Below are 11514 nucleotides of genomic sequence, written 5' to 3'. Positions count from 1 at the left end.
GAAGGAGAGAGAGAGAGAGAGAGAGAGAGAGAGAGAGAGAGAGAGAGAGAGAGAGAGAGAGAGAGAGGAAGGAGGGAGGGGTAGAGAGAGGAGAGAAAGAGAGAGAGAAAGAAAGTAGGAGAGAAAGAAAAGGAAGGAAGCCCAGCACCGCCAGCCCCCAAGCTCTAACTTGTTTCAGTCCCTTCATCTTTGTCTCTTCCTAGCTTCAGGGAAGTGACTGTGGAGACTGGTAAGACATACAAATGTTTCTTTCCCTTCTATCCCCTCGTCCCTCCCCACTGCGCTCCCCCCACCCCCCATGCTGATCCTCCTTTCCTTGCGTTGTCAGGCAGGGGCTGAGATGCGCTGCCCTCGCACGATGTTTCCCTCCCTCCTGGTGAGGTCGCCCCCCCCACCTCCACGACAAATGGGAACAGGGGTGGGGGCTAGGGGAGCCTGGTCCGGGGCTGGCGGGTGAAGGTCGGGGGTTGCGGGAAGACTGGCCAGAACTGTTTGGTTCTTTGTTCGCTCTTCGTTCCAGTTTGGAAGCAGGTCAGACTTGACCTTGCAGATTGCTCCAGGAAACCTGGCAGCCTCGGAATAAAGAAACAAACAAAAAGCCCCCAGCCCCCTCCCCCGACCAACTGTTCCCCTCTCCCTCCCCCAATGTAAGAGCTTCCCTGCCCTGACCGCTCACCCAGGGGCTGGCTCACCCAGGGGCTGGGATCGGGAAGGAATGGGGAATGGCTGGTGTGTCTTTAACCCTTTCTCGGCAGCTACTCCACAAAGAAAATCCATCAGAGAAACAGGACCTCCTGCTTAACTGCACTTTCCCTCTGTCCCCTCCCTCCCTCCTTCCCTCCCTCCCTCCCTCCTTCCCTCCTCCCTTCCTCTCCCTTTCTCCCTGCCTGCTTGCCAGCTGCAAGTGTGCAGCAAAGTTGTAAATAACAGCTCCTGCCTGGGGACAGGAAGGAGCCCGCCCTGGTACCCAAGTGGGGACAGAGACGAGGCCCCAATTTAAACGCCCTGGGGACTGCTGAGCACGGTTGGCGGCCGGTCCCCAGCCTGGGGACTGGACACTTGGGACAGGTAGCTTCAACCCTGAGACTGGCATGGGGATTTAGGCAGATTCCGAAACACTCCCTCCCCCTCCCCCCTCCCCACGGGGCTGGCTCCCTCCCTAGTCCCTCCTCCTTTAGCAATGTGGGGGAAACGCAGTGGTTGGGTGAGCTGTACCCTTTGGAAGGGGGACCAGAAACACCTGCTGGCTTGAGGGGTTGACTTAGAGGCCCTTGCTTCTTTGGTTGTTCCGGAGTGGAGAAGTCAGGTAGGACTGTGAGTGGGAGGGACAGATGCTGCTTGGGTTCAGAGGTGACTGGGTGGGGAGGGACAGGGGAATGCTAACTCTTTTTTCAAGAAACAAAGGGTCAGTTTGATCTGGGAGGAGGAGCAGAAGAAGGCAGAGAGTAGTAGGCTTGGGAAGAGGCCACTCTTCCCAGATGCGATCAGGATGCCCTCTCCCCCACCCCAATCTCCCTCCCTCTCTCCTTTCCCGTGTGGACTCAACCATGGCCTGCTGACTGTAGTAAAGAGTTATGTAGCTCATTCCCCCCACCTCTCCTGGATCTCTGAAGTCTTAGAGTCAGGTTCATGACCTGGAGATACTGGGGACTAGAGAAGTTTTGTGTTTGCTTTCTTCCTTTGCACTTGGCTTCTGGGGGCTGTGATGGTGATTGTGCTTGAGGGGTGTTGCATGAAAGGGTACTGTGATCTTGGAAAGGGAACCTAGCCCCCCCAGGCATCATCTATGTCCTTCTCCTACCTGGAGGGGGGGAAGAATTGAAAGAAGCCTGTTAGTAGCTAGAGGCCAGTGGGCTACTAGGTGAAAAGGTGACAGCAAGTCACCTAGGCTCACTTCCTAGGCTCAGGCCTGGGAAGGTGGTATGAAGTGGATCTTGGGGCAGTCAGCCTTTGTGTGGACTTGTACAAGTGCTTCTCAGTGTGGAAGTCGGGCTTCTAGCTTCCTGAGCCAGCTTGTTGCAACACCCTCCCTCCTCCTGAACTGGAAAATTTGCCTCAAAGACACACACACACACACACACACACACACACACACACGGTACATCACCCTGATGTTCTCTGATACTGGCTCAGTAGAGCAAAACTAACATAGTAGGTCATTGTCTGGCTACTAGTGTACTATTCCTTACTTCTAGAGAGCCTGAGACAGCCCATGACTGAAACAATGCATAAAGGACATGTGCTCCTCCTTGGAGAGCTCACTGTCCAAATTCAGCTGGGATAAGACAGAAAATGAAGGCATCTACCATTCTGGGGGACCAGTGCACCTTTTAGAAGTAGTTAGAGCCCTAAGGCCAATTTTTGGTAGGATGGGGAGGAGGGCAATATTCAGTTTATCAAAAGAAAGAATTGAGGGCTGGTAACCTGGAAAGGAGGGAGGGGTGTATTTATGATTTATCCCATGTTTGGGAAAGAAGATGCCAGAGATTAACTTCTAGAGGAAAAAGGGGCTCAGTAACAACCTCTGTAATCAGACCCCCCTGGTCTAGCCTCAGGACCAGTCCTAGAAAAATATAGGAAAAATAATGCCTGTGAGTGATTAGATCCCTCAATTAACCAGCATCTACTCCACCCTTCCCTCCTCTATCTTTTAAAGGAAGAGACCAAATGACCCAGTTTATAGCAAGGATTCAGTGAAGTCCCCAAACACAGAATAACGAGCCTCTGTGTCCTGGGATCTGTGTATAGTCAACCCAGTTTCCTGAATTTCCCCCATTTTCACTTTCCATTCACAAAAATGGTAAGGGAATAGATGAACAGAATGGTAGGTCTGGCAGTACCTTTGCCCCCCATTATTTCATCCAACCCCCTCATTTTTCAGAGGAGGAAACTGAGCCCCAGAGGTGAGGAATGGACTGGCATAAAATTCTCTATCTCTGGTGTGGTGAATCTAGGACCAGAGACCCAAGTCTCCTCTGCCTACCTCATACTAGCTTGCCTCCGACCCCAAGGGGCCCTGCTCAGAAACCTCCATCAGCAAACAACCATTCAATCATTTTCACTGGACTGGACTTACTGAAGAGACCAGGGGAGGGAATTCAGGCATTCTCAAAAGGAGCCCAATAAGCAGGGTTGAAACAAAAAGGGTTTCTGCTTTGCCTAAGTCAGCCAAAAATCCAACTGGCCCCATATTTCCCAAGGAGCTTTAGTGGATGGAGGTGTGACTGGGAGGAGACAACTCTGTGCCCTTCAGGGGTGTCAAGCTACTGGAGAGATTTTAAATGAAGTTCCTCTCCTTAAAGATCTCCCCAGCCCTTCATGGTGGGGCTAGCCAAAATGTCCCCCTGGAATTCAAATGGGAATCTCTTGATTGTCCCTGTATTTCCCCACTCCAATGGTCCCAGTGGGCTCATGAATTTGCTCTTTCTGATGTGAACTAGGAGAGATTTACCTACCAGGGAATAATAATAGTCTACATTTAGCCTCACTTTCAAAGGTAGTCACTATTGCTATTTGTATTTTATAGGTGACAAAGCTTTGGTTCAGAATGTGGAAGTGACTTATTCACAGTCATATAGCTAGTCAGTCAGAAGCTTCAGGTCTTCCTGAGTCCAAGACCATCATTTTATACAGCACATTTCCCTTTAAAATGAGGTTACAATTCACATAACACCACTCTAAAGGGAAATACTTAGTCATCACTGATATTGCTATAATGCTTTGAGGATTTCCAAGTGCTTTACAGACATTATTTCATTTGAGGCTCATGATAACCCTGTGAGGGAGCTACTATAGGTAATATTATCTCTATCTTAAATATGAAGAAACTGAGTCTCAGAGAGGCAAAGTGACTTGTCCATGGCTACACAAATAGTAAGTGATAGTATATAAGCTACAAACACAAGTCCTCTTGCCTCCAGTCTCAGCATTCTTTCCACCTTACTATGCTGCCCTGAGGAGAGCAGACAGGTAGCTTCAACAAATGGTAAACTTCATAAGGGCAGAGACCATGTCAATGGGCACTTCTGAGTCTACTGAAAACTCTCTCTTGCATTTAAATTTAATATAGAAAATACCATGCTAAAACCCAATGTAGGATTCTGGCTTCATTCAATCTTATCAGTCAAATACTGTGTCAGGTATCTGAGCTCTGACCAAGGTGCTGAATTTGGGAGTACCTTTCAGTGGCCTCTGGGAAAAGGAGACAGGGAGGGTTTTGCCTATCGAATGTCCTAAAGGTTTTAGAGATAGTGGTTGGAAGCTTTGGGGGAAAGCCAGACTTGGCGTGTTCTAAGGTCTGTGGTAAACCTGTATAATGTGCAAAATCTCCGACCATCCATGTTCCTAGATTCACTAATGGAAACAGGGAGAAAATGGTGCCGGATTACAGTAAATTAGAGACAAAATGAATGCCCACTCAAGAATCTTAAGCAGAGTGGTTCGCAGTGCATATTTCTGGAGTGTAATAGTATTAGGTGAAGGAGAATACTGATAAATAAAGGGGAAATGTAACCTACAATTGATCATAATCATTTTAAAGGCATCGATGTCTCCACACTGTACATCTCATCTTACACAGCCCACTGGGAAGAAAAGCTCTTGATGATATTTTCCCCCAGTATTTATGTTTATTTCTGAGAGTCAGTGTGATACAATGGAAAAATGTGCTGGACTTATAGTCATAGGACCTGGATTCAAATCCTGCTTCTGTGACATATTCTAATTGTGTGACTCTAGACATGTAACTTCACTCCTCTAAACCTGAATAAATTCTTTAACATATCTACTAAGTTATAGACAGGTTGAGATCTGAGGAGACAGAGGGAGTTCTGTAGCAGGGATCCTTCATTTTTGTGTGTGTTATAGAGACCTTTGGCAGTCTGGGGAAGCCTATGGACCCCTTTTCAGAATCATGTATAAAATAAAATACATTGGATTATGAAGGAAATCAATTATATTGAGATACAGTTATCAAAATATAAAAAAAACCCCAAGTTCATGGACCCCAGATGAAAAACCCATTTTATACCAGAGAAACCTCTGATCTTGACATGGTATTTATTTCTCAGCTGAAAATGGTAATATCCTGGAACCATAAGATATGGCATAGAGGTTCATGTGGTGGGTAAGACCTCCTGAAGTGGTTTCTTCTCCACATTGTGGGAGGGTCCTTTGAGATCACCCAATACAATCCTGGGCACCATTCAAGAGTCCCCCCTACAGGAGTTCTTCCAGGGGATCACCCATCCTTTGCCTGATCACTATCCTGCTGTGGGGAATAAGCATTTATTAAGCACTGAGTATGTGCTAGGCAATGTGCTAAGTGCTTAACAATTATCATCTAATTTGAGTCTAACGACAACCCTATGAAGTAAGTGCTATTATCCCCATTTTACTGTTGGGGAAATTGAGGCAAACAAAGATTAAGTCACTAGGTCAGGGTCACACAGCTGACAGGTGTCTGAGGAAGTCTCATTACCTTTTTTTTTGCTTTTTGGAGGGCAGTTGGGGTTAAGTGATTTACCCAAGATCACACGGCTAGTAAGTGTGTCAAGTGTCTCTGGTCAGATTTGAATTCAGGTCCTCCTGACTCCAGGGCTGGTGCTCTATTCACTGCACCAGCTAGCTGCCCCATGTCTCATTACCTTATGAGACAGTCCATTTTTACTCAGCTAGCTCTCGTTGCCAGAAAGATCTTCCTCATACTGAGCCCCTAGCTGCCTGCCTCCTCCTGATTTCTACTACCTAGGCCTACTTCTCACCCCCTGAAAGCCCACTTAGAATTCTTCCACGTGATGGCCCTTCATCTCTTGTCCCACTTTGAACTCTACACTAAACATCCTTGCTTCCTTCAACCTTTCCTCATATGACATAGCGTTCAGTTCCCTCTCTGTCCTGGTCTCCCTCTACTGCATTTTCTTCAGTTTGCCAATGTCCTTCATAAGCAGTGTCACCCAGAACTGAACACAGCACTCCAGATGGGGTCTGCCCAGGATAAAGCACAGCAAGGCCAGGACTTTCTCTGGGCTTTGTGGTCATACTTTTGTTCACAAAGCCTAAGGTCTTCCTCTTTATTTACTATTTTAGCAACTGCATCATATATTTCAAGCTTGTGGTCAACTGAACCATGTGGTCTTCAGGGCCCCAGGCAAAGCTGCCGCTTCTTTTGGGTCTCCAGCAGGGAATTAAGATGGATTTGTCCACCCCATATGTGGACCCCCTGGGGGCTACTCTTTCTGGATTTGCTTATGATAGCCTTCCCTCTGACACCACAAGTCAGGTAATCAACCAGATTCTGGTTCCTAAGACCATGTCTTAGGAAGAAGAATGAGTCCAGGGCATCACTATCATTCCAGGCAGTGATGGTTTTTATGCTATTGCTCAGAAGAATCCTTTAGTAGAATAGTCCAAAGGAACATGATGCTACATGTTGTTACCTTGAAGTATGGAATGATGTAATTGTCTAAATTGAGAATGTCAGTCCAGAGACTAGTAAAGGTGTAAGGTGTCTTTGAGATCGCCTAGTCCCATCTTGTCCCAACCCCTTCCCCCAGTCTCATTTTATAGATAAGGGACCTGGTTTTCAAAGGTCACAAAGCTGGCAAATGAGTGAGCTGTGTGTAGCTCTTCTGATCCTAGACCTCTTCCCATATCATTCTAGTACCTCTTAAACTCAGTTATCCTGGTTCCAGGGCTCTGTATGTGTATCACCATGATGACTTTAGATGAACTTGCCTTAGCTGCATGTTACCACATAGTATGATATGTGGGGCGAATGAAAGTGTCCAAACTTTTGACTTCTAAGGACTCTTCCCAGTGGAGAAGGCCAGTGATAATTCACTATAAGAGGCAGGGAAAAGCAGTTGTGTACTGGACAATATAGGGTATTGAAAGCAAGTTTAGAAATACTTCTAGCAGGATAAGAGGAAATTCAGCTTTCAAGTCAGAAATGGCCAATATGTCTGTTCAGCTGGAGAGAGAAGCATTGAGGTCCCAGGATGATCTAATATTGAGTGGAGAAGGCATCATTTTAATGTTGGCCCCAGGGTTCTTGCTACAGGATGATGGAATGGGGAAAAGTGGGTACCTCTGGAATTTCTAGGAACTAATCTGCTTGGGCTGAATGAATCTCAAGAAGGATCAGTCTTATACAAATTTCTGTGTTATGATAAGGCTTCCATGTTAACTGGTTGTATGTCAGGTATTTACATTGAAATATTTATTACTCAAAATAATAATAATTAGCACCTTCAAAGTACTTCAAGGTTTACCCTCCACTGAAGTCCTTCTGTGTAGCTGTATTGTGCCAGAAAAATCACCCTGAACTCCAAGTGGCTACATCAGGGGAGTCAGATCTTGATCAGGGCCTAGCAACCCAAGAAGGCTTTGGGTACAGGTTGGGCAATGGACTGGAAGTCTGCTGTCTAAGGAGCAGCCCATCTAAGTCCAGAGAGTCTCAGTACCAGACTGATCACAAATGTCCTTGGCCATGTTCACTCTTGAAGATCATCTACTAAGCTATGGTAGGCTGTGAACTAGGGGGAGGTCTCACAGTGACAAAAGTCACAGATACTTGAAGTGTCAAAGGTGTACAAGACATTTTACAACCAGGATTTCATTTGATCTTTATAGTAGGCTAATTATTACTTCCTCTCTCTCATTTTACCAATGAAGAATCAGATCCCAAATGGCTAAGTGCCTCCTTCACTATTTAGAGGTGGGAATAGGATTAAAATCTAATCTATTATACTGTATCATTTCCCGATCCCGATTTCATGAGCATGAGTATACTCTCCACCCAAGATGGATAAGACTTATTTTGCCTGGCAGCAGAGGGCACAACAGACTAGAACAATGGGTGGAGGCTTTAAGGAGATCAAGTTAGGGTTGATGTAGGGAAACATTCCCTAACAGTGTTGTCAAAAGGTGGGATGAGCTGCCTTGGGGGCCAGTGGGTTCCTGGTCATTGGAGGTCTTCAAGCTGCATCTGGATGACCATTTACTGTGTATGGTGTAGAGTGTATTCTTGTTCAGGTAGAGTTGGCCTCCTGGCTTCTGAGCTCCCTTGAGACTCTGAAGTTTTTTGACACGGATTCTAGCCCTCCACACCTTAGTAAACAAGTTTAGTGAATTGCTATGGCCAAAAAACTTCACTACCTGGTGGACAACCTTCTGGCAATGGGCATCCCTGGACTTTGTGGCACAGGCCTTTGGGCAACAGACCCACAGTTGACCACTAAGTCATATTGGAAACCTTTCCTGTTTGTAGGACTGAAAGTGGAACTTTGGTCAATGTCTGTAGTAGGAAGAACAATTAGCAAAGGATTCGACAGACGCTTTTCTTAACAAGGCTAATCTTTTTAGTTAAGTGAGGTATTTGGACATGCTTTAAGCCACTAGATCCCAGGAGGAAATGCAAATGTGTCTGAGCATGTTTGAATCTCAGGCCTTTCATTTCATATCAAGGACCTAGGCCCAGCCAATACTTTCAGAGACTAGAATCTGTTATCAAAGTATAAGGTCTTATTTCCATTTCCAAAATAAGTTTGATATCTTTTGTTTTTACAGCACCTGAGATGATGTAAAGCGAACAAACTGTTATTAAATTTAAACTAATTAACACAATAATTCACAATAGAATAGTTGCCAACTACTAATATGGTGAACTCCTTGAGGGCAGTCATGGTTTTTCATTTTGGCTTTGTATGGAGGTGCCTTGCCCTCACGAGACACTTACAAACTATTCCTATTGGACTGAACCTCCAGCTGACCTTTGCCAGAAATATGGTAACAGTTTTTCTCTCTGTAATAACAGCCAGTCTTACGTCTTTAGCTCTAACATACATATTAGTGGCCATTTTCAAAGTGAATGCTCCTGATCACCAGCTATTAATGCAAAAACCAATGGACCTTGTGTCCATTTAGTCAACTATGCCATTGCTTAAAGGAGCAAGGAGGCTTTTCCATGCTCTTAGGGAGAGTTTGCAAATGTATGTGTGGTTGCCATGCATGGGAAAGAAAGGGGCATGACACTTTGAGTCTTAGCATGAGCAAAGATTTTAGGAGTTTCACTTTAAGATAATAGTGTGGTCCTCCCTGCCATGGAAGAACCTGTAGGCTGCGGTAATAGAGGACGGATGAGTGAAAACCAATGGCTGCTTTTATTTGCTGGTTCCTAAGCACTTATTAAGTGTCTACTACGGGTCCATCCCTGTGTTTTTATGAGGGCGCTGGTTGCACAGAAAAGGGCCTCAACAGCAAAAGCTGTCTTTTGATCCAGAGGTTTTTGCTGTTTGGTTCCACCCTGCATACTAGAGTCCTTAATTAGAAATGGTGCTGAAGGAGTCAGGGAAATGCCCATCATGGTCTGTTCTTGTACCTGCTAGTACCATTGCTATCTGTAGATGCCCAAATGACTGGGGCAACCTCCCCCAATGGCCACCTCATTTCTGGCACTAGCCAAAGCACTGTGCCTATTCCTTCATGCTGTCTGTTGACCTGTAATTAGCCCTGCCTTCTCTTTTGCTTGCACAAGGGCACAAATCTCTGGCCATAGTAGGGAGACAGGTACCTTGTCCTGGAAGTTATGGAACTAGGACCCCAACTGAAAAAGCTAACAATGTGTTTGGGTGTTAGGGTAGGTATGGAAGGCACTCTAGAGATCATCTAGTCCATGCCCTTATTTTGCAGATGGGGAAACTGAGGCCCAGAGTTGGGGCATGACTTGACTTGCCCAGGGTCCTGTGATGAGTTAATGACAGAGCTGAGGCTAGAAGACCAAGTATTCTGACTCCCAGGCTGTGCCCTTTTTATTATAACTGTCCACTGGAAACTTCCTATTAAAGATAGATAATACTGAAATTTCCCCTAGCACACACTGTATGTTTGTGTCTGTCTGTCTCTCTGTTACATACACACACACACACACACATACACACACATCTGTGTGCGATGTATGAACAACAGGCCAGGAAAAGTAGCTTTTGAGGAGTTTGCTTTAGGAATGTGTGTATGGGTGAGAGTAACCAGCCCTGTATCTCCTCAGTTGTGACTGACAGCCATGTTAGGTCTTGGCAAAGCTGGGTGATCTGGGCATGATGCTGTATGTCTATAATCCCATCTGCCTGGGAGGTTGAGGATGGCAGATCTCTTGAGCTTAGGAGTTCTGAGCTGAAGTAGGCTATGCTGATCAGGTGTCTGCATTAAAGCTGGCACCCAAACAGTGAGCCCCTGAGGCAGGGTGGTGAGGGAGGGAAGGGAGAGGAATGCTAGGTTATCTAAAGAATGGTAAACCTGGGCAGCTAGGTGGCCTCAGTGAATAGAACACCAGTGCTGGAGTCAGGAGGACCTGAGTTCAAATCCGGCCTCAGACACTTAACAGTTACTAGCCGTGTGATCTTGGGCAAGTCACTTAACCCCAAGTGCCCTGCCCTCCCCCCTCCATAAACAAACAAACAAGAATGGTAAACCAAGCCAGGTCAGATGTGGATTGGGTAAAAGGTTACATAAGGATAAGTAGTTTGATCAGCCTTGTGAGGAACCCTTATACTTCTAGATGAGGAGACCCAGTTTAAAAACAAAAACAAAATACTGGGAGATTATACGGACCATTCTTCTTTCTCCTTGTGTCAGTTTGGGGGGAACTCTGGGGGCACATTACTCAACATTAGATTGGCTTCTGCTTCTCTCTCTGAGAAATGTCCATAAAGTGATTTACTTCTCTTCTTAGTAGGGGTGAGAATAATACATTAAGCCTTAACTGTCCTCATAGGAATACTGGTGAGGGGTTGGATCTTGGGCCTTGCTGATCTTAACTGATTTTCTGGGGTTATCAGCTCCTCTTTGAAAGTGATCCAGGGATCCTTGCTCTTCAATCCACAATGTTCATCTTTTGGTACTTTCTAAGCCTTCCTTAATCCTTAACCTCCTAACTTGAGACTCTGCTTGAGTTTCCTGCCCTTCCTAGCCTTTGAACCTGCTTGGCTCCTGGGGTTCTGAGACCTACCATGCCTTGGCCCTAATTATCAGTCTTCCTTCTTCTGCCCCTGCCACTGTCACTGATTACTATGGCCTGGCACCTGCTCCTCCTCTTCCTACTTATCCCTGCTGCCACACACTCCAGATCCCAGTGGGTTCTCCAGGGCTTATTCACAAGGAAAAAGAATACACACTTTTGGAAACAATACATTGTAGATGTTCAGTCATTTCTTTTCCCATCATGTCTGCCTCTTCGTGACTCCATTTGGTTTGTTTGGTTTTTTGGCAAAGATACTGGAGTGGTTTGCCTTTTCCTTTTCCAGCTCATTTTGCAGGTGAGGAAACTAAGGCTGATGTGACTTGCCCAGGGTCACACAGCTAGGAAGTGTTTGAGGCCAGATTTGAACTCAGGAAGATGAGGTTTCTTGATTCTGAGCCCAGTGCTCTCTCCACTGCAGTGCCGCCTAGCTGCCCATGAATAATTCACCAGGAGAAAGTAATTCAGAGCCCTATGAAATAAAAGCACCCAATCCCACG

At 45.9% G+C, this 11514-nt stretch overlaps 1 protein-coding gene across 2 annotated transcripts in view; it reads left to right on the top strand.

The window, feature by feature from the left end:
* Positions 1-46: 46 nt before the first annotated feature.
* Positions 47-11514, top strand: part of GABRA3 (gamma-aminobutyric acid type A receptor subunit alpha3) — a 168764-nt gene continuing 157296 nt past the window's right edge. The window contains exon 1 of one of the 2 annotated variants that reach the window (XM_069063057.1): positions 47-229. The gene's annotated coding sequence lies outside the window, so the exon portion shown is untranslated. Of the gene's footprint in view, positions 230-941; positions 1069-11514 lie in introns of those variants that run through there. The other variant, XM_069063058.1, reaches the window with a different exon arrangement.

Source organism: Petaurus breviceps, unplaced genomic scaffold (assembly GCF_028583685.1).
Source record: "Petaurus breviceps papuanus isolate PSGF00001 unplaced genomic scaffold, PetGlider_PUasm1.0 90535, whole genome shotgun sequence".
NCBI classification, from domain to species: domain Eukaryota; kingdom Metazoa; phylum Chordata; class Mammalia; order Diprotodontia; family Petauridae; genus Petaurus; species Petaurus breviceps.
Note: the sequence above shows the minus strand (reverse complement) of the source record. Positions and strands in the feature narration are given on the sequence as shown.